Raw genomic sequence first — 7028 nt, forward strand, 5'->3', positions numbered from 1 at the left:
GACCCACCAAAGTCTCAATTGGAAGCCCAAACAGGGCATAACTATGACCAAGGAAAAACCAGGGGTAGATAGAGTCTCACAAACTGAAGCCCACCCTCTATCAGCTCAATGCTGGATTGAAGTAATCAGTAGCTCATGTTATTAGCCCTAATTCTCCTAAGAAAAAGGAGAATTCTTTCTGGTGAAAAACAAAATAATCTAGAACCAATATAGTTCTGTATACATAATAACTAGCATACAATTTAAAAATGATAGAAGTTCAGAGACAGAAAAATATTGCAGACAATCAATAGAAAAAGCAAACAAGAGGTGAAGATACATGATGCAGATACTAGAATTAGAAAGAAAGGAATTTAAATAACTATAATTAATATGTAAAAGAAAAATTATTTTAGATGACTGATGAGGTGGATGGAAAGGCAGAGGATTTCAACAGAGATTTTTGATACAAGTAAAGATCAAGAGGATATCCCAAAAGAATTTGAAAAAGAATAGATATATGTGTATGTAAAACTGAATCACTTTGCTGTACACCTGAAACTAACACAATGTAAACCAACTATACTCCAATATAAAATAAAAATTTAGAAAAAGAGGACATCCCCAAACTGAAACTTATAATATCTGTAATTAGGAATACAGTGCATGGGTTTAATATCAGATTAGGCAGCACAACACAGTATTAATGAACTTCAACACAAGTAAATAGAAAATACCCAAAGAGTAGAACAGAAAGAGCAAGTAACAGAACAGAGAGTAACAGCTAAGCGAGACATGTAATAACATGCATAAAATTGAAATCCTAGAAAGAAAGGAAAGAATATGACAGAAGCAATAGTCAAAGGAGATAATAGCAAGTAAAATTTCCAAAACCAATGAAAGACATTGTCCCACAGATTCAGGAAGTTCAGGAAAGTCCAAGAAACATTAACAAAAATAAAATCACATTTAGGCAAATCACAGTAAAACTTCTTTGAAAACCAAAGACAAAAAAATTAAAAGCAGGCAAAGTAAACATAGAAAAATACAAATTACTATCAAAATAAATATAACAAGCCAGAGGAAAGACTTCTCAATAGAAATAATAGAAGGCAGATGACAAAAACAAAATTGACATATAAAAGGGTTGAAAACATACCTGGCAACCTAGAATTTCTTAACCAGTGAAAATATTAATCAAGAAGCCTTATTAGAAAGGATAAAGAGTCATTACAGTACAGAAATATTAAAATTTATGTTTTATAACCCAATCACATCACTCCAAAACAAATAAATCAAAAACTAAAATAATTAAAAGGAGAAATAGATTATGATTTAAATTTCCATCTAAGGAAAATAGAAAAACAAAACAAACTTAAGAAACATAGTGGCAGAGAAATAATACAGATAAGACTAGAAAATTAAAAAGGAAATAAAAGTGAAATAGAGAATACCTAAAACAGTTAATTCTTCAAAAAATTAGTAAAATTTAATAACCTAGTGTGACTGATCAAGAAAAAAAGAGATAAAAAGTATCCCTTATTTCAGGAATGAAAAAAATGAGTGCAATTACAGACTCTTTAGACATCATAAAGATAAGACATATTATGAACATCATTCTGCTAATAACTTTAATTAGATGAAATAAATTCCTCAAATTTACAACCTATAAAAGCTAATAGAAGAAAGATATGAATAGTCAAAAATCTATTAAAGAAATTAAATTCTTCATTACAAAATCTTTCCACAGAGAATACCCCAGATCCAAATGACTTTTTTGGTGATTATTTCTAAATATTTAATGAAGAAATAACACGAATACAGAAAAACCCTTCCAGAGAATAGGAAAGAAGGGAATACTTCATAACATTTATTTAATGGGAAGAGCATAATCTTGATCCCAAAACCTGACAAGGACACTATAAGAAAAAAATAAATAAATAAACCAAACTCTATAATTTAAATAGATGCAAAAATTCTTAAGAAAATATTAGCAAATTGAATATAGTGACAGATAAAAAGCATAATTCATCACAGTGTTAATCCCTACTAGTCAGGATTGATTTGACATTTAATTATCAGTTAATTCACCACGTGTCCAAAAAAATAGGAGAAAATTATATGATCACATCAATAGGAAACAAAAAGTATGTATGATCATCTCAATCGATTAAAAAAAATAAAAGTATTTGCAAATTTCAATGTTAATTCAAGATTACATTTTTAGAAAGTCTTTAAAACCTCTTAAATGGAATTTATTCTGCTTATAACATCAATAAAAAATCTACAGAAAATATTATATTCAATGGAAGAATATTTAAAACTTATCCCTGATACAAACAGCTCATGCAGCTTTATTTCAAAAAAACAAATAACCCAATCAAAAAATGGGCAGAAGCAGAGCAGCTAGGCCCGTGAGCCATGGCCACTGAGCCTGCACATCCAGAGCCTGTGCTCCACAACGGGAGAGGCCACAACAGTGAAAGGCCTGCATACCACAAAAAAAAAAAAAAAGAAAAAGTGGGCAGAAAATCTAAATAGACATTTCTCCAAATATATACATATGGCCAAAAAGCACATGAAAAGATGCCTAACATCACTAATTATTAGATAAATGCAAATCAAAACTACAATGAGGTATCACCTCACACCAGTCAGAATGGCCATCATCAAAAAATCTATAAATAATAAATGCTAGATAGGGTGTGGAGAAAAGGGAACCCTCCTACACTCTTGGTGGGAATGTAAATTGGTACAGTGACTCTGGAAAACAGTATGGAGGTTCCTTAAAAACTAAAAATAGAGTTACTGTATGATCCAGTAATCCCACTCCTGGGCATATATCTGGAGAAAACTATAATTCAAAAAGATACATACACCCCAATATTCATTGCAGCACTATTTATAATAGCCAAGACATGGAAGCAACCTAAATGTCCATTGACAGATGAATGGATAAAGAAAATGTGGTATACACTGTATAGCACAGGGAATGCTGCTCAGTATTATGTAACAACCTAAATGGGAAAAGAATTTGAAAAATAATAGATACATGTATATGTATAACTGAATCACTTTGCTGTACACCTTAAACTAACACAACATTGTTAATCAAGTTTACTCCAATATAAAATAAAAAGTTAAAAAAAATAAAAGGGGCAAGAAGAAAGTCATAATAAAAAAGGTGTGATACACACACACACACACACACACACACACACACACACACATATACATACAAAGGAATATTACTCAGCCAGAAAAAGAATGAAATAATCCCATTTGCAGCAACATGGTTGGACATAGAGACTGTCATACTGAGTGAAGTAAGTCAGATAGAGGAAGACAAATATATGATATAGCTTATATGTGGAATCTAAAAAGAAGAGTACAAATGAACTTATTTACAAAACAGAAGTAGAGTCACAGATGTAGAAAATAATTTTATGGTCACCAAAGGGGAAACGCAGGTGGGAGGGTAAATTAGGTATTTGGGATTAACATATACAAACTAGTATATATAAGATAGGTAGTCAACAAGGACGTACTGTATAGCACAGGGAACTCTACTCAATATTCTATAATAACCTATATGGGAAAAGAACCTGAAAAAGAATGGATATATGTATATGTATAACTGAATCACTTTTTTGTACAGCAGAAACTAACACAACATTGTAAATCAATATACTCCAATATAAATTAAAAAATTAAATTGAAAAAATAAAACCTATCCCTGAGATCAAGGAATAATGTAGACACAGAGGAAGCTGAGGGAGAAGTGTTAATGTGATATGATGCAACGTGAAGAGGGAGAGCTTGTAAAACTCAAGATGCGTCTCCTCCCTTTTCCACTTTCATGGGCTTTTTCCTATACTCTCCTGGTCATACACCATACTTCTCCTCTGTCCATAATTAGTTACTACTTTCCCCAGAGGTCATTTATCCAAGTCTTATAAACTCAAATATGTTTGGAGGCTACATTATATTATGAAGCAGAAATAAATCTAAACTGACCTTGCCTCAGTATCTAAGAGTTAATAGGTAGAGAGAGAGACTATAAACAGAACTAATGTCCTTTCTAAAGAGAGAAGACTCTTCCTAGCTCTAGTTAGTTGTTGATATGAGAGAATGCAGGTCAGCTGATCATAGATTATTTTAGAAGATGGAAATTTGGATTTTTATTTGAAATATAAATAAATAAGTCTAACATCCTAAAACACTACATAAACTAAATTTAATGCATCTATTGGACATATTTGGTCCATTGGAGACCAGTCTGTGACCTCTGCTTTACAAGATAGAGTTGGGACAGCACTTAAACATAGTTGGAAAACCCAGAATAGAAAAGGAGACAGTAGCCAACTTAGAATACAGCAGACATTTAATCAAATATCCAGTAAATTGATGCCGTTTTATTTGAATATGCTTTCTATTTTTAGCATTATTCCTCAACATAGCCATAGTTTTCTCTGCCTTTTGCAAAAAGGTACCACAGACTGGGTGGCTTAAACAACAGAAATTAATTTTCTCATAGTTCTGGAGGATAGAAGTCTAAAATCAAGGTGTTAGCAGGATTTCTTCTGAAGCCTTTCTCCTTGGCTGTAGATGGGTATCTTCTCCCTGTGTCTTTACATGTCTTTCTTCTGTGTCTATCTATCTCCTAACGTTTGCTTATAAACATAATAGCCATATTGGCTTAGGACCTACTCATATATCTTCATTTTACCTTAATTACCTCTTAAAGACCCTATCTCCAAATACAGTATACAGGGGATTAGGAATTCAACATATGAATTGAGGATTGAGGGGCACATAATTCAGCCCATTAGAAACTACTTCTCAGATTTTTTAACCATTAGCTTCAAAATTATCTGTCAATGGTATCATATGTTCCCAAAAGGATAATATCTAGACGGAAGTCTGAGCATTTTAAAAACCATCTACTATAGAATCACCTTTTACCTTTTATGATTATATCAATGTTCCAGGACATTAATTTTACTGACCTTTATATTGCAGATGTCCAAATGAAAAATTATATTGTTAACATTTAGTTTTCATGTTAGGATTTTTCAAAAGGGCTTTTTGAGACATTCTGAGCTAGAAACTAGTATGTGTGTATGGGTGCCCGAATGTGTCTGTGTGTATTTCTGTGTGTGCATAAAGTTTTTACCTCTTTCAAATTGGTATTTTTTTCTTCCACCTACATTCATATTGCATGTGCATCACCAGTACTTATTTTCTAATCACCAAGCATACACTTTCATGCCACCTTACTACCACCATCAAATCGTGGATTTGAAATTGGTTCTTTAAAGAATCCTTTCCTGGGCACCTTCTTATGTTACATCAGTTTATGATTAAAGTATAATATACTTCTCAGGACTTATTATTAATTAATTGTGGACCCATTTATTCATTTGCTCTCTATCTTCCCTAGTAGGTGATAAACTCCATTAAAACAGAGATCCTCATTTATCATCTATCACATACACAGTACCTGGCACATGGCAGAACTTAGTAAATTTTTTTCAATGAATTATGGAAGATGGAAAGAGGAAAGCTGACATAACACATTGAAAAGTTAGAGAGCTCTTTAGAAAAAAAGATTATGACCGATTGACATACAACTAAGTCTATTCTCTATGACTGGGGCCTGGGAGTGTAAAACCATTTTGACAAAAGCAATAACTACCCCAATGTGACACAAACTTATTTGGTTATAAGAATTATATGGAAGAAGCCTCATCCACCAGAGGGCTGACAGCAGGAGCAAGAAGAACTACAATCCTGCAGACTGTGGAACAAAAACCACATTCACAGAAAGATAGACAAGATAAAAAGGTAGAGGACTATGTACCAGATGAAGGAATAAGATAAACCCCCTGGAAAACAACTAAATAAAATGGAGATAGGCAATCTTCCAGAAAAATAATTCATAATAGTGATAGTGAAGATGATCCAGGACCTCGGAAAAAGAATGGAGGCAAAGATCGAGAAGATGCAGGAAATGTTTAACAAACATCTAGAAGAAATAAAGAACAAACAGAGATGAACAATAAAATAACTGAAATGAAAAATACACTAGAAGGAATCAATAGCAGAATAACTGAGGCAGAAGAACGGATAAGTGACCTGGAAAACAGAATGCTGGAATTCACTGCTGCAGAACAGAATAAAGAAAAAAGAATGAAAAGAAAAGAAGACAGCCCAATAGACCTCTGGGACAACATTAAATGCAACAATATTAGCATTATAGGGGTCCCAGAAGAAGAGAGAGAGAAAGGACTCAAGAAAATATTTGAAGAGATTATAGTCGAAAACTTCCCTAACAAGGGAAAGGAAATAGCCACCCAAGTCCAGGAAGTGCAGAGAGTCCCAGGCAGGATAAACCCAAGGAGAAACACACTGAGACACATAGTAATCAAACTGGCAAAAATTGAAGACAAAGAAAAATTATTGAAAGCAACAAGGGAAAAACAACAGATAAAATACAAGGGAACTCCCACTGGGGTAACAGCTGATTTCTCAGCAGAAGATCTACAAGCCAGAAGGGACTGGCATGATATACTGAAAGTGATGAAAAGGAAGAAGCTACAACCAAGATTACTCTACTCAGCAAGGATCTCATTCAGATTCGATGGAGAAATCAAAAGCTTTACAGACAAGCAAAAGCTAAGAGAATTCAGCAGCACCAAACCAGCTCTACAACAAATGCTAAAGGAACTTCTCTAAGTGGTAAATACAAGAGAAGTAAAGGACCTACAGAAACAAACCCATAACAATTAAGAAAATGGTAACAGGAAAATACATATTGATAATTACCTTAAACGTGAATGGATTAAATGCTCCAACCAAAAGACACAGGTTTGATGAATGGATACAAAAAAAGACCCATATATATGATGTCTACAAGAGACTCACATCAGACCTAGGGACACATACAGACTGAAAGTGAGGGGATGGAAAAAGGTACTCCATGCAAATGGAAATCAAAAGAAAGCCGGAGTAGCAATACACATATCAGATAAAATAGATGTTAAAAT

The sequence above is a fragment of the Phocoena phocoena genome, chromosome X, assembly GCF_963924675.1.
Source record: "Phocoena phocoena chromosome X, mPhoPho1.1, whole genome shotgun sequence".
NCBI lineage: Eukaryota > Metazoa > Chordata > Mammalia > Artiodactyla > Phocoenidae > Phocoena > Phocoena phocoena.